The sequence below is a fragment of the Lissotriton vulgaris genome, chromosome 7, assembly GCF_964263255.1.
Source record: "Lissotriton vulgaris chromosome 7, aLisVul1.2, whole genome shotgun sequence".
NCBI lineage: Eukaryota > Metazoa > Chordata > Amphibia > Caudata > Salamandridae > Lissotriton > Lissotriton vulgaris.
In genome coordinates this window covers 271637743-271664651 of record NC_141695.1, presented here as the reverse complement: position 1 = coordinate 271664651, position 26909 = coordinate 271637743, and the positions used below count along the sequence as shown (strand labels likewise).

The 26909-nt window shown below is 46.3% G+C and overlaps 1 protein-coding gene across 1 annotated transcript in view; it reads right to left on the bottom strand.

Moving 5' to 3' along the window:
• LOC147701372 (mucin-5B-like) overlaps positions 1 to 26909 on the bottom strand; it is a 160946-nt gene that overhangs the window by 72502 nt on the left and 61535 nt on the right. The gene's annotated exons all lie outside the window — the stretch shown is intronic.

The window sequence follows — 26909 nt, the reverse complement described above, 5'->3', positions numbered from 1 at the left end:
TTTTGTGAACACATAACAGAAAAAATTCTCTTAGATACTCACAGGCTCTAAAATATTGGTTTGCACTCTCAAAAGAGCAAGTCTATAACTGGCAGTAATATATCACCTATTTATAATATTTTCTATCATTTACACCTATGCAGTAAGAAAACCATTGTGAAATACCTTAAGCTACTCATGCAGTGAGCTACTCAAAGCCACCTAGCTCTGTGAATATTCACCTAAGTTTTGGTTGGGCACATTAACATAGAGTAATCAACTTTCTGCTGACCATCTATGATTTAAAAAATACTGTTTTTGCAAAATGTATTAATGCTTCCTTGAAAAAACAAAGAGTCCAGCAGAAGATATTAGAATTATATCTTTCAACTTGGCACAGAAGTCCTGTTGTATGGGGAACTGATGAAATAAAATTCACGACTTTTAACCCCCAGGGCCTCATTGACTTTCAACCGCCATAATATGAATATGGCTGTCAGAAGTCATACTGGCTCAAGGAGCCTGTTGGGAAGCCAGAAACCGCAACAAAATTCCCTTACGGATGACGTTTATGCCATACAAATTACGATGTTGGTTTCCAACAGGCTTTTCATGTTGGAATTCCTCCTGTTAGGGGCTTGGTGGGGCACCTATCCCTGCAACATGTGGCAGGCCCAGGAGGGGCCTGCCATTCGGTGCGAGGATTTACAGGAACTCCCTTTTCTCTATGGAAGCTTGTGCTATGGCCGGTTAAGACCACTGCACAAGCTCCCATAGGGAAATGGGAGGTTGTGACTACACCATATGCGGTCGCATTGTAATAGTGTATTCAGAACCACTGATCTGTGGTTCCCACACCAAAATGGAGAGCAGTAGACTGAAGTCAGCTCGAAATCATAATTTGAGTCTAAGTCATTATAGCACACTGAGACCTAAAGAAACGAATGGCTGGAATTTTGTTAACAAAATAAAGATTTGAAGTCTGACATGAATTTTAGAATACAACCATGCCGGCCTGAATTAATATTCAGATGCATCCAGTGCTTAAATTAAGGTGGTGGTTTCTACAGGGAGAGAAATGGAAGGAAAACGCCCAAAGGAGGAAGAATAAGAAAGAGTTTTATAGAAAAATTGTCAGAAAGAGAGAAAGCAGGAGCCTGCAAGAGTGAGGTAAATGGGCAAGGAGTGTTTGATATTCGTTTAAAGAGTCATGAGGTGAATTCCAGGCTATTGGCCTCATTACCAGTTTGGGGGTGCCCAACCACCCCCCGAACTCCCAAACCTGTGTTTGAGCACCTCCGGGTTAGAATCTTTCTCCTGCCTGGCTGGCAGTCTTTAGCATTCTCAAGGTGGTGCCTATTAAATAGGTATCGCACCAGAAACATCAAAATGAGTACCTGCACAGCATGGACTCCCGCAATCTATGCTGTGCAGGTACTGGAGTGCAAGCACACAGGGGGTCACAAAATATGCCCACCTGCATGCACCACATGAGCCCCTTTGATTCGTCATCACCACACTGTTCCTGGCATTGCAATGCCATGACAAGTGAAGGGTTAGGACACTCATAATATGCTTTGCAGGGCCACAGGAACCACACCAAGCATACTGTGCTCTCAAAACTGCTGTGTCACCAACAGGGATTTCTCCTCCCTGCCTGTTATGGTGCTCCTAGCTTGGCTCAACTGCCTTAGTCATAATAGGGGGGTTTAAGACTGACAGTGCTGCCCCCCATGAGTGTGGTTGTCCATGGACCACCAGAGTCTTGATAAGCGTTAGTATGCAGTCTTAATGCAGCGTTAGTATGCAGACATCTGGTGCTGGCCACAGGCTTCTGAGCAGAGGTTTGGGCAGGGGTACAAATTAAACACTGGAGGCCTGGTTCAAGCCCTGTCTTTTCATCAGAATGGAGACAATCCCATACTCAACACAGCCACTGAAAGGCATTGTGCATGCTTGGCTAAAATGGAAACATTCAGTCTGTGGAACATGATCTTTTAGAGGTGGACTCCGAGTGTTTGGATAAATATTGAGTTCTTTTATATCATAATACATAAATATTGAATTCAAAAATCATATATTGTTTATTTTGTATCTTTTACCTAAATATGATTGTTAAATATAGTTTTTATTGCAATAATGTATATCTGTTAAAACATACATTGTAGGCATTAGTATTGTTAGTATAATTGGTATTATTTTTTATACTATAGTTTGTAATAGAAAATATTTTATATATTTCTTTACTTAATTAGTAATTTATTATGTAGCAGTGGGGTACCAGGTATGTAGGGAAATATGGGAAGTAAGTTAAATTATGTGTAATTGAATAATATTGTATTCCTTTGATCAATAATTATTTAAGTAATGTATTTGTTTGTTATTTTATGTTTTCAAGATTAGTGTGCTACTCTCCAAATTACCTACTGGTAGTCGCCAGTAGGTATATATAGTTAGGATTTTTTTCCTATGGGATTTCTGAAAATTCTATGTCGAATAACTTTGGCGTTTGTGGACGGAATTGGCTGAAATTTTCAGGAAAATGGCACATTTTGTTTCTGAGCAGCCCCTGAAAATGTGGGGGGGTTTTGTCAAGAAGGGGCCAAGAAAAAAGGGGGGTCCCAAAACGCGTTTTTCCCATTCATTTTTCCATAGGGCGGTTGGAATCACTTTTAGCGCGAACGGCTGAATGGATTTACACGAAACTTGGCAAAATTGTAGATATGGTTTGCCCGACGTGCCTTTGCTATGTCTCAATATATGTGCTCCAGTGGATTTTGAGAAATTAACGTTTTAAAAAACAGATATATCTGTGACAGCGCTCCGGTTAGCGCCCCGGTTCGCGTACCTGACGCGTAACGGAACTTCGCGAAGCGAAGCTGATTGGCTCTCCGTTGTCTGTCAACATTCTAAACAGTCCGGACCGGCCGCCATCTTGTCTCTCGGTAGGATCGAGAGACAAGAGGTGGAGAAAAACGAATGGGTGATTTAATGAAAGGGGGCAAGGTAGACCCCTCCTGACCCCCTAGGAATGATGTGGGGGTTATTAAAGGGTCTCGTGGGGCAAATAAAAAAAAATCAATTTTTCGCGGTAGAAGCGCTACCCGGTACGCGAACCGGGTAGCGTTCCGGATAGCGTATCGGGAAACTAACCGGCAGCGTAACGGGAGTCCGCCATCTTGTGTTTCGGATGAATTTAGACACAAGATGGAGGATAAAGAATGTTGGGATAGGGTATAAGGGGGCACAGGAGATGTATCCTGACCCCCTAGGTTTTCTGAGGGTGGCTGAGGAGGCTCATATATGTCAAAAAATGTTTTTTATTTTTTGCGCGGTTAGCTGCCGGTACGCGAACTGGGTAGCGAACCGGGAAGCGAACATAAGTGAAAATTAGTGAAAAAAGGTACATTCGAAATTTTAAAGGAGTAATTATAGTTAAGGTAGCTCTGAAAAGAGCTTTTGGGTTCTGTGTAAGTTCTAGGTACTTATAAGTAGGTACCAATACACAGTCTTAAATTTTGTATGAAAACTCTGTTTCCCTCATCTGAGAAGTGCACACCATCTCCTCTGTAGATATCTTGCATGTAGTAACGCAAGTTATTGTTGTAGATGGTGCCCATTCCATGTTCTCTCATATAAGCTGAAACAGACTTATTTACATGCTTCCTCGAAGTGTCATTAATTGCTCAAAGGTGTCCTTTAAGAGCATTTCCAGACCTACCCCAGTCAAAGTGCCCAAATCATTTCCTCCACAGTGCACTATTATGAGGTCAGGGTTTGGCAAATGTAAAAAGGTTTTCACCAATGGTATCAATTGGTGACATCTCAATCCTCTTTGGCCAATCCATTTGATTTCCACATTTTGTAAATTGAGGTTGTGTAAATTTCTGTTATCAGCATACCTGTGAGCCCAGTGGATGTAGCTATGTCCAAGAATCCAGACAGAAAACATGGTGAGAGGAGGTCCGGCTGCAGTCAGATGAAGTGTGGGAATGAAATGGCAGTTGAAACAGTAGGAGTTTGTAAAGAAAAAAAATGTGGAGTTTCAGTGTTAATGATTCACTAGCAGTGATTGGTGGATTTCCATTTCTGAAAACAGAAAGTTAGGAGGAATGGATGTGTTCTTTGAAAGATGTAATTTGAATGGTTAAGAAAAAATGATTTTAAGAAACATTGCAGTGGATTAGCAGGTGTACTGAGAGTTGAGAGTTCATTTGAAACATTGTTGTGTGAGCTTGTAAACATGAGAGGTCTTTCAGGAGGTAGCTGCTACGGAAAAAGGGCAGAAAGGGCAGAGGGGGGTAGGCTGTTGATTTGAAAAAAATGAGGGAAGAGTTTTGATTGGGTGACATGAGAGATATGTGTGATGAAATACAGCATTTCTGTGCCTTTGTTGGTTGCAGCCTCTGGAGTGCATACCCTTTGCTCTGCTAAAGAAAAATTGGTGTGTGTCTGAGACGGTTTTGAAATTCAAAAAGCATTTGCTAAGTGAGAAAAGATTCATTTAATTTAGATAGAGACTAGTATAGTTTATGGAGAAAATAAGGAAGCCAGCTGTGCATTTAAAATGTTGTTTTGTGTCAAGTGTTTTCATTATTTTTTCCAAAAAGATTTTGCTTATTTGATAAATTATAATTATAGATAATGTGAAGTATTAGTACTGACAGGGTGTGCTTGTAGATAGGAGGTGTGCTGTGTTTTCAAATTATGACCAGAAAATCATTTTTTAACAAAAAGACATGCTTTTTACATTTATGAGAAGGACAACATGGGGTGTGCTTTTTTAAATAAATATTTCACTTCCCAACATGAATATGGGAGAATAATTTGCTTGTTTGTTGGTTTAAAAACTCGTTTCTTGAAGTTATTTAAGTTTCACAATATGTTCTGCAAGAGTTACATAGTCAACATGGGGGCACATTTACAAGGCTTATGAGGCACATTCACGTCATTTTCCCCATTTTAAAAGTGACTTTAAATGTGGTGCAAGGTCCTTGTAAATACACCCTCATGAGTGCTTTGCAAATTTAAGTAATTTTTCCCTGGTGCATGTGCCTTGTAAATACGCCCCTATGTGTGCTAGACAATTTTAAAGTACTTCTCCCATGAATCTGGGAGACTAATTTGCTTACATGATGTGTTTAAAAATCGTGCTAAGGTGAGAAAAGATTTTTTTAATTTAGAAAGAGATTAATATGCTTTTGGAGAAAATAAGGAAGCCAGCTAGGGTGTGCTTGTACATAGGAGCTGTGCTGTGTTTTCAAATTATGACCAGAAAATCGTTTTTAAAAAAAATAAAAATACTTTTCACATTTATGAGAAGGACAACATGGGGTTTGCTTTTTTAGGTTGAAAGTATTTTATTCGGCATAACACGTTGGGACAAACACACATCTTCAAAAAGCAATACGACAGGGCAGAAATAACCCCCAAATCTCAGGTGCACCATCAGCAAAGATTATCATGACGGGTTATGCCCCCATAGAAAAACATGATATGGTCTGTCACAGCATGAAATGACTTTCCCTGCGCAACCCTTCCCTAAACCCCAACAACTCAACTCCTTTCCCCCAACCCCCCTCCCCCTCCATCCCCACCCCGTCCAGTGCACAGTCCCCAACCAAAAAGAAAATACATCAATGCCACGTTCCTCCAGGAGAAGAAGTCCAGTAACAAATCACTGGGCTGGCTCTATCGGGCTTGGAAGCCGCAGAAGGCGGAGGTGCCTAGGGCAGGTGAATTCCCTAAATTCCGTGAGCAATAGGGAATGGAATGGTTGCCAGATCTCCCTGAATTGTTCCACATCTCCCGCCACTGTGAGGGACATTCTCTCCATACCCAACACATGCCACAGCCTATGGAGCCAACCTGTGATGGAGGGTATCGTAGCAGTGTGCCAGTGTATTAAAATGTTTTGGACTGCAGAGCCTAGAGCAATCGCTATCTGTCTGCCCCTACGGGATCTAAGGGGGTACATCAGTCCGTTTGGAAGCCCCAACAAGGTATAAGCCGAGAAGCGTGGCAATTCAATGTTGAAGTGTGCGTCAATTTCATCCAACACTTCCTTCCAGTAAGGCTCCAGTAACGGGCAGTCCCATAGAATGTGCGTGAGTGTCCCCCGGTGCCCGCACCCCCGCCAACATGTGTCCTCCTTGCTATGATCAAATTTGTGGACTCGTTCAGGTGTGTAGTACCAGTAGGTGGAGACCTTGGTCGGAGTATCAGTGAGCCCCATGTGATATGCCGAGTGCCTCGGCCTATAAGATATGTGCTCCCATTCCTTAGGGCTCAGTGTCCTCCCCAGTTCCCTTTCCCAGCGCTCCCTCCCAGGATGATAACTGTGTGTCGCAGGTGGTTGCAGTAGCTTGTAGAGATCTGTAATCAGTTTGGCATCCGATGTGTGCGATAAGAGCCACTTTTCGTAAGGGAGAAAAAGCCTGTCGGCTGACTCCCTCACTTGCGGCTGGAGGGCCCAGTGGCGAGCCTGCATATAGCGGTGTCGGTCACTCTCCGGGAGTGAAAACTCCTGACGGAGTTGGGAGAAGGGGATAACCCCCTCAGGGCTATATAAATGGCAGAGGGCTCGGCACCCCGCCTGCCTCCAATGCGTGAATGCTCCTCTCTCCAGTCCCGGGGTAAAGTCTGGATTGTCCACCAGCGGTGTGAGCGGTGACAGGAACGTGGTGAGACCGTGTGGGAGGTTAGTAGCGTCCCACACCCGCAGGGGGAGTCTCGTAACAAAGGAGGCGTAGAGGTTTTTGGACCTATGTGGACGACGCAGGTAAGGAATCTCCTGCAAAGGTCTCCCTGCCACCGCCTGGTCTTGGAAGACCCAATGTTTATCGGACTCCCATCTACTCCATTCCACGAGATAACGTAGCTGCGCAGCCTGGAAGTATTTGCGGAAATCGGGTATCCCCAGACCGCCCGCTTCAGGAGCCAGCAGAGAGAGGGCTCTGCACATTCTAGCCTTCTTACCCTGCCAGACAAAGCGTGAAACATCCGCTTGTAGTTGCGGTATCCACCCGACCGGCGGTTGGAGCGGTAAGGCCCGAAAAAGATAAATTACTTGGGGCAAGACCATCATTTTGACAGCAGCTATCCAGCCCAGCCAAGAGAGAGTTCCGCGATTCAATCGCCCCAGTTCCTCCCTAATCTTTGCACCTAGGGCGTGATAGTTGGCCGAGACCATGGCTGACAAAGTGGGAGCAATCTGAATCCCCAGGTAAGGTACTGCACCTGAAGACCAAAGCATTGCAAACCTGTGTTGCAAATAGGCCCTAGTAGCCGGCTTGAGGGAGACGTCTAAAGCCACCAACTTCCCCATATTCATTTTAAACCCCGCTACCGTGCCGAAGGAGTCCAATTCCTCTATACACGCCGGGAGGGCCGCCCGGGGTCCGTCAATTGACAGGATGACATTGTCTGCATAGAGGCTGATAGCGTGCGTGAAACCCCCCATCCGAATTCCGGTCACCGCAGGATTATCACGCACCCGTTGAGTGAACGGCTCCATATAAAGAGCAAAGAGTAAGGGCGAGAGCGGGCAGCCCTGCCGGGTGCCACGTTCAATGTCAAAGGTCGCAGATGTAAGCCCGTTAACCCGGACCACTGCTAATGGTTGTTTGTAACAGTTAAGAATCATGGATCGGAACTTGTCCCCTATCCCCGCTTTCACTAGAACCAGCTCCAGATAAGGCCAGTGGACTCGGTCAAAGGCCTTCTCGGCATCTACCGCCAGCATCATTCCTTCTCCCGGAATCCGGGAAGCCTTCTCCAGAAGGTGGACAATCTGTTTCGTATTGTCCACTGTCTGTCTCCCTGGGACAAAACCTGCTTGGTCAGGGTCGATGAGGCTGGGCAAGTGAAGAGCTAGGCGCGCGGCTAAAATCCCTTTATACAACTTCAAATCAATATTTAAAAGAGAGATCAGTCGATAAGACCCACAGTGCTTCGGATCCTTACCAGGCTTAGGGATAACCGTAACAGAGGCCCGGAGAAGATCAGGTGTGATAGCTCCGGGATCAGCAAAGGAATTGAAGAGGTGCGTAAGCATGGGGGCTAAAGATGTGCAGAAAGTTTTATAATAGAGGACCGTAAATCCATCCGGCCCAGGTGCCTTGCCATGTTTAAGTCTGGCAATAGCAGAGACCACTTCCTCTATCCGGATGTCTCTATCCAAATATTCCGCCTGCAAAGGATCCAGCGATGGCAACGTGACCAAATCCAAGTAAGCAGCCATAGCCATCTCGTCCGGGGGCTCTCTTGTGTAGAGGTCCTTGTAAAAGTCGCGGAAAATGGCCGCGACCGAGCGTCTTCTGTCTCTACGTTCCCTGCCTGATCGGAAATTTCCTTAACCAGTTGATTCTGATGTGTCACCCGGAGCCGGTGGGCCAGCAGTTTACCATAGTGGTCTCCTCCAGTATAAAAAGTGTGACGCACCCGGAGTGCCGCATACTCCGCCCGGTCGAGATCCAGGGCTGCCAGGAGCTTCCTTGCTTCCTTGAGCTGCCTCCAGATCCTGGGAGCCCCAGTCCTATGATGTATCTGCTCAAGTTCTCTAACCCGACCCGTAAGTTCTTCTCTCTTGGCCTGCCGTTCTTTGTTGTCAGCCAAGGAAATCGCCAAAAATTACCCTCGAATCACCGCCTTTAGCGCCGCCCATTGCGTAGCCCGGCTAGTGTCAGCGTTGTCATTATGGGATTGATAGTCTCGGATCCCGTCCTCAATGTGGACCACCACCTCCTTCCTATGTAACAGCGTGTCACATAGACGCCACGTCCTGGGCCGAGAAATGGCCGGTGGCAAACACAACGTAGCGTCAACTGGGGCATGGCCCGAAAGGGAAATCACATCTATCTCTGACCCCGAGGTCAGCGCCCGCACCGGGGAGGTAACTAAAAGGTGGTCCAACCTCGCATACGTCTTGTGCGCATGGGAGCAGTACAAGTAGTCCCTGTCCGCGGGGTGCATGTGTCGCCACAGATCCAGGAGGTCAACCTCCTCCAACTGAGCCCTGCGGTCAGCGGAGAATTCCCCGACCTGCGGGGAGCGTTTCGCTGATCTATCCAGTGCAGAGTTAAAGACCATGTTGAAGTCACCACTGAGTATGATATGTCGGTCCTGGGAAGAAGTAATGTCCTCGATCGCGGTCTGCAGGAAACGATCCTGCCTTTCATTAGGACTATATAGGGACCCAATCGTAAACAGAAGGCCCTCGATCTTAAACCGGTATGCGAGTAGCCTGCCCTTTTGTTCGGCGAACTTGTGGAGGACCTCTCCCCTAAAGTGTCGGGCCACCAGTATCGCCACCCCAGCCGTTTTAGTAGTACAAGAGGAAAAGAACTGTGATGGGAACTTATGAGAACGAAGTCTGTGCGTGTCTTGTGACAGTAGGTGCTTCTCCTGGAGAAGACAAATGTCTGCCTGGGTATTTTCCAGAAGTGAGGGCACAGCCCTTCTCTTGACCGGATTATTCAGTCCCCGGACATTCAGGGTCACAACCTTGCAAGTGTCAGGAGGCATGCGAAAGGGTGTAGCAGAAAACAATGGGGCCCCATAGCAACAGGGCAACAAGGGCACAAATGCTGCCGTGTAGTAGAGAAGACACAATAATGAACAAAGTGCTATCATGTGTGGGGCAAAAATGACCGGTCAAAGCCAGAGGCCTAATCAAAGTCCAGAAAGCTATAGACCACAACATGTACTGGACAGCCCACCCTTTCCCTCCCCTACTCTCCAGCAAATCAAAAAAAAAAGTCAAATCTGTAATTGCAGCAGTCAATTCTGAGCAAACCAGAAAGCACATGCATTGCCTGAATAACAAGGAACCTCATTGTGCACTGGACGACCCTCCCCCTTTCCCGCCAACACCCGGATCCCCCCTCTTTGCCTGTCCCACCCCTTCCCAATCCCCCAAGAACTGCTTCCCCCCCTCCAACTGCCCAACCGACCCCAGTCCCCACCAGCAACTGGGACTGACACAACAACCCCGACCCCACCCCCCCGGTCCCCCAACAACCCACCAAAAACCATTGTCCAAGTCCGGTCCGTAGTGGACAAGCCTGTGGAGAGTCAGAAAAGTGGACGTCCAGCCACTACGCACTTCCCCGCCCCCCCGCACCCCTCCGAACCCCCAAGCCTGCATTACAGTCATGGCGATGTCGATCTCCCCCCGGAATTCATTCAGGCTGTCAACGCGACTTCACTGGTCGCCGTGACGGTGGCTGCATCTCGCGTTGCATCGTCCAGGTCCACCGCTGCAACAGGCGAACCCGGTCTCGTTGAGGAGGCCGAGGACCGCTGGCCAGGGATCGTCTGCCAGCCATCCCTGGTGATACGGCGCTGGCGAGGTGTGAATGTTCCGTCATCCGTAGCAGTGATACCCAGCACCCCACATGTATCCTGAAGGGAACGCAGCTGATGTAGAGTCCCATTCCACCGGAAAATAAGGCGGAAAGGGTGCCCCCAGGAGTATTGAGTGCCATGCTCTCGAAGAAAATCAGTCGCAATTTTAAAGGCCTTGCGTTTCTGCAGGATGGATGCTGCGAGATCCTGCTAGAGTGCCACCCTGTGGCCCCTAAATTCCAAGGACGATCTCTTCCCTGCCTCGCGAAGTATTCATTCCTTCAGGGGATAATCCGGCAGGAAGGCCAAAATGTCAGGGGGGGGTGCCGAGGCCCGGCGCTGTAAGCCCACTCTGTGCACCCTATCGATCCGAATGGGGAAGTCGGCCGATTCACCCAGCACCTCTCTGAATAAGTCCCGCAGGTACGCAGCCACGTCCTCCCCCTCTTCTCGGGAAGGAACTCCCCGGACTCGGATGTTGTTCCTCCGGGAACGGTTTTCAAGGTCTTCGGTATGTGACTGAAGATCAAGATGCTGGTCCCGGAGCCGTATAACCTCCTGCTGCAGCTGCGTGATCTCTTCGTCCCTGGCATGGCCAGCGCTTTCCACCGTTATCTCTCTCCTAGGCCATCCACCTCCCGTCGTATCTCCCGGACCTCACCCGCCACCTCCTGCTTGAGTGTTTGGAAATCGTCCCGCAACGTGCTGAAGAGGGACTCAAGAAAGGATCTCGTGACCGGGGGCTCCCCTCCACTCGCTCCCTGGGAGCCACCCGAGAGACTCGGAGACAGCTGTCCCCTATCCTGTCTCGCGGCGTTCCTGCCTAACATGTCCGGAAGGGTGCGATCCCCTTTCTTGGACCCTTTGTTGTTTACCATTGAGTCTGCTAGGGCACCTTCTGGAACGTTCGGTGGGGCCTTGTCCAAGCCACTGGTCGACACTCAGGCCAGGCCGCTACTGCCCTGCACCCTACCACCAACAACCTAGGGGGCCGGTCCGTCCTGCCAGCAGGCCTCCTCCGATGAGCAATGGAGCGGCCCGCGATCCGTTCAACCCGGGGACTGGCATCCCACCCGAGTCTCCACGCCCGACCGGCCTAAACCTGTTCCCTCGTCCACCACGGCCAACACCACAGGCGTGTTTCTCCGCTCTCTTGCTCCTCAGATGGCCCCCCTCAAACCGGTCCGGTATATCCTTCTCAGGTGCGTCAGCAGGGGGGACCGCGCCAACTTTCAGCTTGCTACCACAAGTCCGTGCAGGTCATATCACACCAAACGCCTCCCTGCCAGCCTCTCAAAGGCGATGAGTCAGCGTAGGGTGAGGGGCCGACCCCGGGGGGATACAGGCAGCCGAGTCCCGCCACAGCCAGCCGCTAGAACACCCACCGCTGCACCTCCAGAACTCCCGGAAAGGTAGGCCGCAGTCTCGGCGCCACGTGCGGGATCTTCCTGGGCAGCAACACTAAGTCTCTCGACCCCCTTCTCGGCACTTGCGAATCTGGGAATGCAGTCCCGCACCCAGGGGGTCCTCCCGATGGGCTGTTGGGTGAGCGCCACACCTCGCGACCTCTAGTGCCTCCGCAGTCCAGGGGCACAGGCCAAAGCCACGGCCTCGCGTAGTGCCCGGCACCGCGGCTCCCTCCTCCGATGCTCCGCCTCCGGGCGCCAAGCTGCGCAGCTCCTCGGGGTTCGCCACAGGGCGGGTTGCCGTGATGATGGTCGGGGTCGAGTGGGAAGAAACAGCGGCCCCTCTGCAGTTACCAAGGTAGACGGCCGCCAAAACCAAGCTCCGGCTCCACCTCCGCTCTGGGCCTAGGCCCTCCTTGTTTCCGGCGAGGACTTCGGGACCGTTCAACCTCCAATCCCGGCAGATTCTGCCCTCACAGCCACCACTCCGATGTCCGGCGCTTATATCTCGCCAAGTGCTGCGTCCCGGGGGGGAGACCAGCGCTAGATTAGTAGGTTAAGGGCCCAGGGCCGGCGGAGCTCACAGCGAGTGTGACCACTCAGCCCGCCATCTTGGCCACGCCCCGTCGGGTTTGCTTTTTTAAATAAATATTTCATTTCCCAACATGAATACGGGAGAATGATTTGCTTGTTTGATGGTTTAAAAACTCATTTCTTGAAGTCATTTAAGTTTCACAATATGTACTGCTAGAGTTTCATAGTCACTATGATAATAATGATATACATTTAGGACTGTTTAGGGGGCATGGATATGCTGATGCTTCTCTAATTGTCAAAGGAGGAGAATTATGTACATTGCACTGCTGCATACAGTCCTCACCTTCTGCGTACTCTTGGATATGCTAGACTATATCTGCTCAATGAGATACCTAAGCTGAGGAAACACAGGTGATGTGATTGTGAAATGAGCAAAAATATTTGCACGTTTTTCAATTACATCACCTGTGTTTCCAAACATTACTAATCACATTGTGCAGATGAGGTTTAGGCCTGTCCAGGGAGACAGAGGAGGTCTGGCCTTTGTTCAAGTGTGCAGTGGACATGACTCACTTCATCTGTTGGCCTGCACATGTATTATGTCCTCTGTACTCTTCAACAAGCCAAAATTTAATCTGCAACTCTGAGTAGGCCTCACCTCAAACAAACTTTTGTGACCGCAAGACCTGCCTTTTTGCTCCGAGATATTTTTTGGTTTTACCATGGCTGCCAGACAATCCAGCATAGCTCTGGATAGGCCACACCTTATGCTGGTGCAAGGGCCTTGTAAATACGCCCTCATGTTTGCTTGGTAATTTTAAGTCACTTCCCCCTGGTGCAAGGGTCTTGTAAATACACCCTCATGTGTGCTTGGCCATTTCAAGTCACTTCCTCCTGGTGCAAGGGCCTTGTAAATACGCCCTCATGTGTGCTTGGCAATTTTAATTCACTTCCCCCTGGTGCATGGGTGTGGTAAATACGCCCTCATGTCTGCTTGGCAATTTTAAGTCACTTTCCCCTGGTGCAAGGGCCTTGTAAATACGACCCCATGTGTGCTTGGAATTTTAACTCACTTCCCCCATGGTGCAAGGGCCTTGTAAATACGCCCCCTTTGTCTATGTTGTTAAATTACTGTAGGTAGAATTGACAACTAGTGTGTTAATTGTTTGCCTACTGTTATTGGTTTACTGTTTGGTGATAGTGGTTAATATCAATTTTTTAATAATTTTTCCACAGATTTAACTGAAGATCTTTTGAAAACTTTAAAAATGCCCTCAAGGCAGAGAAAACAAAAAGAAGCAAAGCGACTTACACTCCACTTTGGTAAAGATTTGCAGCAGTCCTGTACCATGAAATCGTTTCAAGTCGCCAAAAAAGCTCCGGGTAAGAAAATGAAATCATTTTTAAAAAGAAATTGCAGACAAAAAAATACCAGTATTGAACATGTTTTAGTGCAGAAGAAGAGAGACAATTTAAAGGAAAAGGAAAGGCCCGTCAAAAAAGTTTCTGCTAGAGCAGGAGATAAGTCTGTGCATGGCAGTAGAAGGGAAAATCAATTCAGGGACATTCGTAGGCGAATGTTCCGCAACAGGATAATTGTCAATTTGTTAAAAAAATTTAAGAAAGGCCAACAGAAAGTGGCATTTTATAAGAAAAAGAAAAATGTAGAGAAAATTATTGATCATGCTTTCGAAATTAAGCGAAAGTTATTTATTTTGGTAATCAATAGAATTAGGAAACTAAACAAGGTAATTTCTGATTTCAAATCAAATAGTAGATGGAAGAGAGTAGTTAATCGTAGTAATTTTTGTGAAGTTTTCTCAGGAGAATGGATGCATAGTTCAAGTTGTGAGGCATTTTTCAATGAGGAGAGTTACTTCCAGGAAAATGATTTGGTGCATGCAGTTGACACCAGTGGTCGAGCATATTAGGTAAAAGATGGTTGTCCGGTTGAAAAAGAAAAACTTATGTCTGCAGATGCAGAAGAGGTGTTAGGTGATGAGGTTTTAGGAAGACGTCCTAAGGGTCCAGTGTACACCTGGAAATGTAGTAGTATTTGTAGTGTGCGACAGGATTCCATCAATTTGCTTTGTGATTTTGTTCGTACATTTAATAAGAAAAGTTTAAAACAGAAAATGAAGTTGTTGCAAGAATTAGATCCTTGCACAGTGAGAGAAGTAACAGGTTTGCATGGGCATTCATTGGCTTGTCTTTCCAGAAGAGTATGCGAGAGTGTTTTTCATCATTTCAGGATGCTTGCAGTGCATCATAATAAAGTGAGGAAATTAGTGAAAATGTTCTATTATGCTAAAAGTCCAGCAATTATGCTTAAACAATTGAACAGTGCTCTTGTGCATGGTTCAGAACTACATGTGAAGAATATTTGTGAAGAAATTGAGTTCTGTTACTTTGCTAGTAAAGAGAACAATGTTGAAACTGACCCAGTAGAAGAAGGTAATGTGGAAGAGAGTGTACAGATTTCTAATATAGATAAGTTTCACAAGGAAATTTCCATCTTTCAGGTGAAATCAAGTGAGAGGCCTAATTTCACTTGTGTGTGTTGTCGACGGACTTATTATAAGAATCAGACTAAGTTAGTGGATTTATATGCAAAAAGTGAAATGGAAAACAATAGTGAATGGAAGGATTTTGCCACATACTTGATGGTAGAAAATTGTTTTGATTTGGGATCGGACCAACGTATGTGTACTTGTTGTTTTAACAAATTAAACCAAAACCGGATGCCTGCTAGAGCGGTTTATAATAATCTCGAATTGGTTGACATTCCTTCTGAATTGAAGGATTTAAATACTTATGAATCTATTTTGATTCTAAGTGTGCATCCCTTTCAGGCTATTGTACGAATGGAGCCAAAGACAGGGAAATTGCCTCCATCAGATTTACAGAGAGGATTAAAGGGAAGAGTTGTTTATTTGCCTTTAGATTTAAAGAAAAACATTATTACAATTGGAGTAGAGAAAGTGGAAGAGGAACCTCTGGTTATCCTAGTTAATGGGGTTCCGACAAAGAGCAAGAAAATCTGGCAAGATTTAGTGGATGTTAGGAAAGTCAAAAAGGCAACATTGTATTTGATAAAAAACAATGAGTGCTACAAGAATGTATGTGTTGCAGAAGAGGAAGTAAGTGAAGAAGAAGACAGCAAATTGTGTGTTGGACAAATTGAGAAAGTAGAAGCCTCTAAAAATGAAGAAATATATGAACATTATAGTGTTCATCCTTTGCATTCCAAGGAAGTCATGGGGAATGCTATTGAGTTGTTTCAAATGAAACAAGCCAAAGGGAGTCCCATTAGTGTTTGGGAGGAAGGTTTGGAAGCTCTGTGTTTTCCACAGTTATTTCCCACAGGTCGAGGAGGACGATATGATGAGCGACCTGATAAAATTCCTGCTTCTGAATACCGGACTTTACGATTGTATGCAGAAGATCCTAGGTTTCGTCAATGCATTCCCTATTTGTTTCATCTATTGTTTGAAAGTGATCTGTCTGGGCTGTCTTATGCAGTGAACCACATCCTGAAAAGTGGTGTACAACTGCGAAATATCTCAGCAAGGGACTTTATGGATAAAGTCAATGTGCAAGACAGTATTTTGGATTCTCACCTGATTAATCTGATGGCATGTCAGCGTGGTACTAATGAGTATTGGTACCGTCGTCATGGTGACTTAAAATGTATGCTGAGGAACTTAGGAACTCCCACATGGTTCCTCACTCTCAGCTGTGCTGAGTATGGCTGGGAAGACTTACTTGAATTTCTACGAGAGGCAAATGGAAACATTGAAAATATTGAATTCAAGACACCCGGAGAACTGTGCTCTTTGGATCCAGTGAATGTATGCAGGTACTTCAATCATAGATTTGAAGCTATGATGTCTTTCATCATGAACAAGAAAAATCCACCTCTTGGAGAGGTGTTGGATTTCTTCTGGAAAAAGGAGTATCAAGCAAGAGGTGCTCCTCATATACATATGCTGCTATGGATCAAAGATACATCCAAATTTGGAACAGATCCGGATGACTTAGTGATGAATTTCATAGAACAGTATTCTAAATGTGCTGTTCCAAAGACAAAGGAAGACAAAAGTCTAAGAGAACAAGTTTTACGTTTTCAAAGCCATCGTTGTGGAAAGTACTGTCGTCGTAAATTCAGAAACAAGAACAAGTACTATACAAAATGTCGTTTTGGATTTCCACGATCGGTGATATCTAAAGGAAGAGTGAACAATTTGATGTCTTCGCTGCGACATAATGTGAGGAGGAAATCACCCAAAAATACATACAATTTGAAAAGAAACGAAGAGTCCAAGAACATCAATGACTACAACCCAGTGATTTTGTCCATGTGGAATGCTAACATGGATATACAGTTTGTGGCTGACAACTGTATGGCTGTGACTCGGTATGTGACATCATACATCACAAAAAAAGAAAAGACAGAACTCAAGGATATGTGGGAGGACATTTCCCATGAAAAGAGCCTCAGTAAGAAGTTGTACAGTTTCAGTCTGAAGATGTTGTCGCATCGAGAAATTGGAGCTTACGAATGTTCTGACCGGTTATCTTCAGCAAGTCTCTATGCCAAATCTAGGAGTATCATTTGGGCAAGTCTTGGTCTTGCTGCAACGCGTAATCGAGTTCTGAAACCTGTACGGGAAATTGAGTGTTTGGCGGAGAAGGAGCCAAGCAGTACAGATATTTTGAAGACCAACATGTTGGAAACGTATTATCCAAATAGAAGCAGTCACCTGGAGAATGTTTGTCTGTATGAGGTTCTACAAAATTACATTTTCAAGAGGAACATCACAGAAGATATTGATAAAGGAGTGTATGCTGTAATTGGAAGTGAGGGATGTCTGGTCAAGCAAAAAAAATGTCTATTGGTAAATCATCGAAAATTGGATTGCGAATCTCCAGAAAGAAAACAGTTTTTCTATTTAGCTCTTTTGCAACTTTTCAAGCCTTGGCGTGCAGAAGAGGAACTGCTTGGAGATTTCCTCTGTTATGAAGGCTCTTTCAATGCAGCCAAGGAGTCGATAGAATGTCCTGTTTTTCCAAAAAATTGCTAGAGACAGTTCTCAGGACAGTCAGAGTTCTGTTTCATTGAGTCAGGATCCACTAGGAGGACCAGTTATCGAAAATGAAGCTTCCACTGCCATGATTGAAGTGGAAAGAGCCATGGCACATGCTCAGGAGGATGCGGTTAACTTAGAAGATTTGGAAAGACAACTCAACGTTGAGCAGAGGAAAATATATGACGAAGTTACCAGCCAAATTGATCATGGATTAAGTCATGAGAAGTAAGAGTGCTCATGTACGTCGTTGAAGCCTGTCCGACTGTACGTGAGTGGAGAAGCAGGAACTGGAAAAAGTTTTCTCATTAAAGCAATTTCATGTTATCTGCAGAAAAGGACTGAGTCATCACTGTCTTGTGTTGTCACTGCTCCAACTGGACTGGCAGAACATAATATTAAAGGTATTTCTTTGCATCGGCTACTGATGCTGCCAGTGGAGCATGATAACAAATTACAATACCACAAGTTATCGGGAGATGCTTGTTGTGAAGTATCTAGAGTCCTGAAGAAGATGAAACTTCTTATCATTGACGAAGTAAGCATGGGTTCCAATGTCATGCTTGCCTTTGTGCATTTGAGAATGCAGGAAGTTCTTAAAACAGAGTATGATGTGTTATTTGGTGGCAAACACATCATTGTTTTCGGTGATCTTCTGCAGCTGACACCAGTGAAAGGACAACCAGTGTTTAAACTGCTTACGCATGAAGATACCAGGAAGTGCCTAGGAAGCATTGGCAACGTTAACATATGGTTAAACTTCAATTATGCTGAGCTGCGTGAAAATATGTGTCAGGCGAAGGATGAAGATTACAAGAATATTCTACAAGATGTTAGAATCGGGAAAGTGACTGAGCTTGGGAAAGAATCTTTACATGCACGATTACTGTCAAATTTGTATCCAGAAGAAGACGTTCTGCCAGAGAATATTTTTCATAAAATTACTGAGAAGAAATCGGGAATATGTTTGATGCCAACTCTTGCAGAATGTTCCATCTTCAACAACAAAATGTTGAATTTAGAAAACCAAGAGATTGTGAAACTGGAAGCTATTGACAGAATAGAGCATATGGGTGCAACAATTGTTTTGTCTGAGAATTTGAAATCTAAATTGGATTCATTAGAGAAGACTATATCTTAAACTGCTGGTTTTGAAAAGACTCTGAATGTGTGCTTAAATTGCCGTATTATTTTGAGAAGGAATTTACATGTTGAAAGAGGTCTGGTAAATGGATCAATGGGTAATGTTGTTGATTTTGAGAAATACAGAAATAGAGATGGAATTGAATTTTTAAAAATTAAGTTTGATGGCATTGAGGAAGTACAGCTAATTGGTTGTTGCACAGCTAGGTTTTTGCTAGTAAAAGACTTATATGTTCGCCGTAAGCAATTTCCTGTTTGCTTGGCATATGCGGTGACAATCCATAAATCACAAGGTTTAAGTGTAGACAGTGCTTTGGTGAATATTGGCAGTTCTGTGTTCAAAGAGGGTATGGCTTATGTAGCATTGTCACGAGTCAGAACTTTATCGGGTTTGTACTTGATTGAGTGTGATGTCACAAACATTTGTGCGGATCTAGATTGTGTTAAGGAATACAATAGGTTAAGAAGAGAGTATGCGCCACATTTGCCTCAATATCCTTTGTTTGAGAAACATGTGGTAGGCCGGAAACAAAGAAATATCACTAATAGTTGGGAGGTTGTAGCAAAAAGACCAAAAGTTGATGAACCCAAAATTGTAAGCAGAAAGAAAATTAATTCTGTTGAAGATGTTGTTGGTTGTCAATTTGAAAATAGTTCTGGTGTCAACTGCTATGCTAATGTAGTGGTTAATGTTGTCTTTTCTCTAGAAAAGAAACTTTAAAAGAACAGATTGTGATCAATTTGGATCAAAGTTTTTGCTGTTTGTTGAATTCTGTGTTAGAGAAATGTAGCGCTGATAGAACAAGAGTAGAAAGTGTGTCTGAAATTCGAAATCTGTTAGACAAATGTTCAGGTCAAACACAATTCTCTTAAAATATTCAGCAAGATTGTCAGGAGTTTTTAATGTATATGCTTAATGTATTGCAAGATGAAGGTGTAGATGTAGATCATCTGTTTGGCCTTTCTTATCAATGGCAGCATGACTGCGAGAATTGTACGTTATCAAGTACTACTAGTGTAGACTCAGAAAGATTTATATATTTAACTTTGACAGACAGTAAATCAGTATCCTTTAATAAGCTAGTAAAAGCAGCCTATCAAAACATGGAGTATAGCCAATGTAAGTCTGCAATGCTGTCCACATTATTTATACGAAGATATGGCCAGTATGTCATTTTAATGTTCCAACGATGTAGGCCTGATGGAACAAAATTGACAACTTTAATTAAAAATGTTGTGGCTTCTCAGTTGTCAATATCAGGAAGGACTTTTCTAACTGCAGCAATTATATATCATGAGGGTCCTTCAACAACATCAGGACATTAGAAAACTTATTTGAAGTCTGGAAACGGCTGGTCATTCTGCAATGATTCTGTTTTTACTTTCAAAAAAAGATTGCCTTTTCACCTTAAAAATTCTTACCTGGTGTTCTTACAACCAAAATTTTAGGGAAGGAATCTCGGGATTTGTTCTGAGGAATTTCAAGAGGTTCTAATGGCTCCTACACTATATAGCCTTGTGGATAAGTGTAGCACAGAGCGAAAATTGTTTGTTTTAATAAGCTAATTCAAGCAGCAGATCAAAACAAGGAGTAGAGGTAATGTAAGTCTGCAATGCTGTCCACATTATTTATAGAAACTTATGGGTGAAATGTCATTTTACAATTCCAACTATATAAACCGGATGTAAATAAGTTGTCAAGTCTAATTAAAAATGTTTTGGCTACACAGTCATCGATTTCAGGAAGAACATTTGTAACTGCAGCTATTATATGATAAGATGGTCCTTTGACAATATCAGCATATTACACAGCTTATTTGAAATGTAAAAAAGGCTGGTCTTTCGGCAATGATTACTATTTGACTATGAAGCAATGTTGCCTTTTGACTTGTTTTCAGAAGTGAAAATTTAGGGTGGTAACTGGACTATAATGATTCTAGGTGTTGCTGTAATTTAGTGTGCTGTTTTAAATTGCTTTGTATGTCACTTTTTTGTTAAAACGATGGAGCTTATATTTCAGAAAGTGGCGGGCCGAAAATAATAACAGCACAACTGGAAAGGGGCGACCACTCGGTCCCCCCGAACAGATGGTAGGGTGCCCCGATCCCCCCGGGAAACCATTTTGGGCGGGAGGCGTGGCTCGGCTGGTATGCCCGAAGTGGCGTAGCCGGGGCGTGCCTTTTCCCGCCCAGGAGGGGTTGTCCTAGACACCCGCACGGAAGACCACGCCCAGTAGGCGTACCGGAGGAGGGTCCCCGCCCTCCCGCAGAAGGATAAATAGAGCGGGAATCCGAAGAAGCGTCCTCTTGTTCCTGTGCTCTGAAGGCTGCACACACTCGTTGCTCGTGAGCCCTCGACGGAACAAGAGGCAATATTGAGAACTTGTAATCTTGTTGTTTCTCTTTCAGTTATTTGGAGTGCGAAGGATCCAGGACCTCGTTGATCAACTAGAGCAGAGTACTCGAAGCCATGGCCGGCAAGAAAGCAGGAAAGGGCTCCGAGATGGAGAAGGTATTGCGCCATTTGTCGAACCGAATGGCGAGCATGGACCGAAAGCTCGGAAAAGTTGACCCAATCGGCCGGGGTTTGGCCGAAGTTAAGAAACAGTTAGCGGCCCAGAACTGCTCAGGCCGCCCTAAAAAGGTAATAGGCCCGGCCTTGCCGGGAGTAGTCCCTGAGTGTAGGGGGAAGCGTGTGAAGAGGAGGGCGGTTTCTGGGGAAGATCCGGTTCCTGAGGTACCCCCAGTCGCCCCCATTACACCGGCGGTCACCCCGGTACCAAACCCAGATATAGGTTTACCAATCCCGGTTGCAATTACCCCTGTTAATGACGAGGAGATGCCCCCGGAACTGGCCATCCAGTTAGCGGCAGTGCTGCCCTGGCTCAAGAAGAAAGCGGGGGGGGCAGTGGCCGCGGGAGACCCGGCCGAGGAAGCTAGGCTAATAATCGAGCAGTTACGGCAGTCGAGAGAGGCCGCGACGGCGAATGTTCCTCTTGTTCCTCCACAGGTGGCGCCGGGAGGACCTGCAGTTAGCCGGGAAAAGGCGGCAGACACGACGGTCGAACCTGGTAAGCACACATTGCCAATGGCAGGGGAGGGTTCCTTACCTTCAAGGCGTGAAAGGGTGGCCCAGCACATCCCTGCGGCCACGAAGGAACTGATATGGGGGGAGAAATATGTGAATATGTTTTCCTTGTTGACTGACCATCCCGAGATGGAATATGCAAAATCCCAGAAGGTTTTATGGCACCCCAGTGTATGGCGGGCCAAGATGGCGGAATTTAGGGTCGATGAGACTGTAGCAAATTGGGTCAAGGCCTTTTCGATATTTACGGCAGTCATGGGGGAACGCAAACCAGAAGTCATGACCGAGTTAACCTGTTATCAGAATAGGATTATGGATTTTTATACCATGTATGAGGGGGATGAGTGGAAAGGATATGATATGAAATTCCGAAAAGCGAAAGAGCTTGATGCGACTTTGACCTGGGATTGCCTCGACTCGGTGTCATGGCACAAGCAGCTCTTGCCTGGGGCAGCAGGTACGTCTTCGCCAGGCAGGAGCGGGTCAGGGTCAGTCCGCCAAAAACCCACGGTGCCCTTTCGAGCGGGCGCCGGTGGGGAATATCAGCCCAAGACCGGCGGGAATGGCGGCAAGCGGGGGGTTTGTTGGGGCTTCAATAGAGGCAACTGTAGCAAGCCCCAGGGAACATGTAGGTTCCGGCATACGTGTGCGGGCTGTGGGAACTCCTCACACCTGGAGAGTAGCTGTGGATCAAAAAACAGCGGAACGGGCGGAAAAGGGGGGTCTAAGCAGGAGTGAGGTGGTACTTTGTACCCGGTTGCCTACATCTGTCGATATCATGGCACTGACTCCCTGGTTGAACAAATACCCTGATCATGTGTCCGCCGGGGTTTTGAGGAATGGATTCCTATATGGCTTCAACGTCCCGGCGGGGGATTTTCGGGGTGACTCTTTTTGTAAAAATCAGTTATCTGTCCAACATAACCCAAGTGTAGCTGCAAGAAAAATCTCCAAAGAAGTCAGCTTGGGGCGGGTGGCGGGGCCTTTTCATCGCCCGCCGGTGGTGGATTTCGTGTGTTCTCCGCTAGGGGTGGTACCAAAGAAAGACCCGGGGGAGTTTAGACTCATTCACAACTTGTCTGCCCCAAAAGGTTCTTCGGTGAACGAAGCCATCGACCCGGATATTTGTTCAGTGCGGTACGCATCGTTCGACGATGCCGTGGCCATGTTAAATCACCTGGGCCCCGGAGCGCTGATGGCGAAATCAGACATCGAATCGGCATTCCGGTTGCTCCCGGTACACCCGCGCGATCAGCGATTGCTAGGTTTTGCTTTTCAGGGGAGTTATTACATGGATAAATGCATGCCTATGGGTTGCTCTATTTCTTGTGCCTATTTTGAAATGTTCAGCTGTTTTTTGGAGTGGGCATTCACCGAGGCCACAGGGCATAGGCATGTTATGCACTATCTGGATGACTTCCTGTTCTTGGGAGCAGCAGGCGATACGAAATGTGCGCAGGCGCTGCAGGACTTCTGCATCCTCATGCGGGAGTTTGGAGTCCCATTGGCACCAGGTAGGACGGTCGGACCATCTACTTCACTGGAGTTTCTGGGAATTGAGCTCGATTCTGTGGAGGGATGTTTCCGTTTACCAATCGAAAAAGTGGCCAAGTTTAGGGCTTCCTTGACACAATGCCTGGGCAAGGAGAAGGGGACCCTGCACCAGTTACAGCAAACAGTGGGTCAGCTTAACTTTGCCTTGAGGGTGATACCAATGGCCCGCCCCTTCTCACGCTCTATTGCACAAGCTATGGTTGGTCTCAAGGAGGGACACCACCGTACGAGACTGTCGGCAGAGGTTCGCCAGGATATGCGCATTTGGTTGGCATTTCTGGCGGACTTCAACGGTCGAGTTGTGTGGAACAAGCCACCAGCGTCTTCAGAGGAACTAGGTCTGTGGACTGACTCAGCTGGGAACGTGGGATTTGGCGCCATCTTTGGTAACCGATGGTCGGCGCAAGTATGGCCGACGTGGTGGCACTCCAGCGGTCTGACAGGTAACATTGGGTTCTTGGAACTGTTTCCCATTTGGGTTGCTCTGATGGCATGGCCAGACCATTTCAGGGACCGCTCAGTGGTGTTTTGGTCTGATAATATGACTGTGGTTGAGTGCATTAACCAGCAGGCAGCCCGCTGCAAGTGGATCTTGAGATTGTTGAAAGAAATTGTACTACTTTGCATGAGATTGAATGTACAGTTCAGGGCAAAACATGTGCCAGGCGTACTGAATCATGCAGCTGATGCACTCTCTCGTTCACATATGCAGGCGTTCAGGGGCTATCTGCCCACAGCGGACCTAGTGGCGGCACCGTTCCCCGAAGCACTATGGCTAATCGGTGCCCCGGATTACAAGACCTCGTGGCAGCCAGTTAAGCCCCCAGGACAAGGAAGGCATACGAAGGAGCGTTTCGTTCCTACTGCACATTTTTGGGTCCAACAGGGAGACAGAGCTGGGGTCAGGAGGAATCCTTCCTGGGGTTCCTGGTAGCGCTGCACAGAGAAGGCCGATCAGCGGCAATGGCCAATAGGCATAGGGCGGCCATTTCATTCATGGCGCAGGTGCATGGCATAAGAGACTCGACGGGTTCCTTTTTGGTTAAGAAGGCGCTCCGCGGTTGGCAACGCCTCGAGGGTCGCAAGCAGGATGCGAGGCGCCCGATTGGTTTAGACAGGTTGTCTCTACTTGTAGCAAAGCTGGATGAGACGTGCTCCTCCCCTTTCGAAGCAGTTCTGTTCCGGGCAGCTTTCGCCTTGGCATTCCATGGGGCTATGCGGGTGAGCGAACTCGTCGCAAGGAACAAGAAAGATATGGAGGGAGGCTTGTGCAGGGATCACGTCCAAATAAGGGTGATTCGATGGTGATCTCGATAGCCACGTCCAAGACTGACCAGGGAGCTATGGGAAATAGTGTTATCGTGCAGCGCGCGCGAGGGTCCCCCATGTGCCGGATAAAGTGTTTAGAGGAATATTTGGCACCAAGGACGGCTACATGGGGGGGGAGTTTGCTTAGGCACAAGGATGGCATCCCACCGACGAGATTTCAGTTTCAGAGGGTGCTAGCACTGTCAATCGCTGCCGCGGGCATGGACCCGTGCGATTTTGGGACCCACTCCTTTAGGATATGGGCTGCTACTGAGGCTACAGCCAGGGGTCAGAGTGCGGAGGAAGTAAAACAGCTGGGCCGTTGGTCCTCGAATTGCTTCAAAAGGTATATGCGATTGCACATGTTGTAAAGATCAATTGACATGCACTCACGCTTCTTGTCTTTTGTTTGAATTACAGTTTCGCGAGCCTGTCACGCGGGGCGGAATTTGAAGTCGACCCAACATCAGGAGACCAGCGGTCAAGGATCACCGACTGGAGAGAGAGTGGTATGGGTCGTGGGCCACTCATATGTGAGGCGCGCCGGGGACGTATTCAAGGCAGGTGACGCGACTCACGCATCTGGGGAATATGGGTACAGAGTGACCTTCCATGGGAAGGGCGGGCTCTGTTTTGACCAATTCCAATCGTTTTTTGAGGGTCTTTTAGGGCGGCAAAGGTCACCGCCATCTGTAGTCATAGTACACCTCGGGGGCAATGACTTGGTGACACTGGGTAGACGAGTGTTATTAGAATACATCCTGTCGGCTGTTAGCTGGTTGGCTAAAAAAGTCCCGGGGTGCACGATTGCCTGGTCCCACATGATCCCCAGGAAGGTATGGCGGGGGGGCCTTTCGGTGTCAGCGCTGAACCACTCAGTGAAAAGGGTTAACAATAAAATTGGTAAATTGTTTCGCTCTTCGCAGTTGCATAGCATTCCTCACGGGTGTATTCGAGGTGATCACATGTATCTGAATGATGGGGTTCACCTGTCCAGGGAGGGGAATGATTACTCATAGGAGACTTCATAGCATGGCTAAGGGGTTTGAGGAAGCATGACCTTTAGGAGGAGTAGGGGGGGCCGGATAGTCGGTCAACTATCCGGCCGGTGGCGGTAAGGTCATGATCGGTGAGCAGTAATTTCAAGGTCCCTAGAGGGGGGCGCCACCCAGAATGGATGGGAGCGCCCGGGGGGAGGCGGCCATTGGCCCCTTCCACGGGGAGGCGGCACCCACTAAGGATGGGTTGCCTAGGGGGAGACGGCCATAGGCCCCTCCCAGGGGGGAGGCGGCTAAATGCCCCTCCTACGAATTTCCCGGGGGCCGGATATCCGCGACGGCGGATAGAGAGTGTGAGGATGGGGGGGAGTCCACGCTGTCCTTCCTACAGATACCTCACAAGGGAACTCGGACGACCTTTAAGATTAAGATGGCGTCGAGTGGAAAGGGGGCCCCCATGACAAGGGAAGTTACAGTTGGCAATGAGGGTAGAGTCCTCTGCACATGCGCCACTCACACCGCGAGGGCGAGATTTTGGTAGTAGGGATCTGACACCGGTTAAGACCTTGCTGTTGGCCCTTAATGCTAGGATGTACAATTTTAATTTAGAATGTATGGATTTTCAGGATGCTAGACTCGGCTAGGAAACCTTTGTATTAGAGATCTGTTAAGGTTAGCCAAAGAACATGTCTTCATCGAAATGTAATAAATGTAAAATTGTACATAATTCATGAAACTTTTATTTAATGTTTTAAATTTTTGTTTCATATTTTAATAAATACGGCCGGGGGGGTAACTCCCCCCCGCCTTCCAAAAGTTCAAATCCATTGGGGATTGGTGTTGGGAGGTGGTGGCGGGCATCCCGGCCATAAGAATATAAGCTGTTCATAGGACATCCTTTGACGTCATGGAAAGTAAGTTACTTTTGAGGAGTTCTGATTTCTGATTGGTTATATTATATGGGTTTTTTAAACACAATCATTTTGATTGTGTTTTTTTTCCCCGGCTGTTATATGATGAATACCTTCAACTCACTGTTTTTAGTGAAATTTTATATATTCTGAGAACAGCAAAAATAAACCATTTAATATGTATAATTAATTCTGTACTTTGAATTGTGATTTTTAATATGTACTCATCTTGTCTCATGCTCACTCATCTTTTACTACCTTCTATCAATTTTAAAATTTCTGTTCTTTCATTCACAGATTGAAAGTATAAAAATAACAAGTGACTAAGTTAAAGAAAATTATAAGGTATGTGTTTAGTACTCATTCCGTTACATCTCTATCACATTTAACTTTTATTAGTTCCACTGCTTCATTTCTTTAACCCTCAGTTTCCTGCCTTTGCTACTTCCCTCATTCCTTTTCTATTATCTATTATACAGTATCTCTGTGTTACTCCCTCTAGCTATCTTTTAACATTATTCTCTCTGTCTTCTTCCCTTATACTCACTCTTC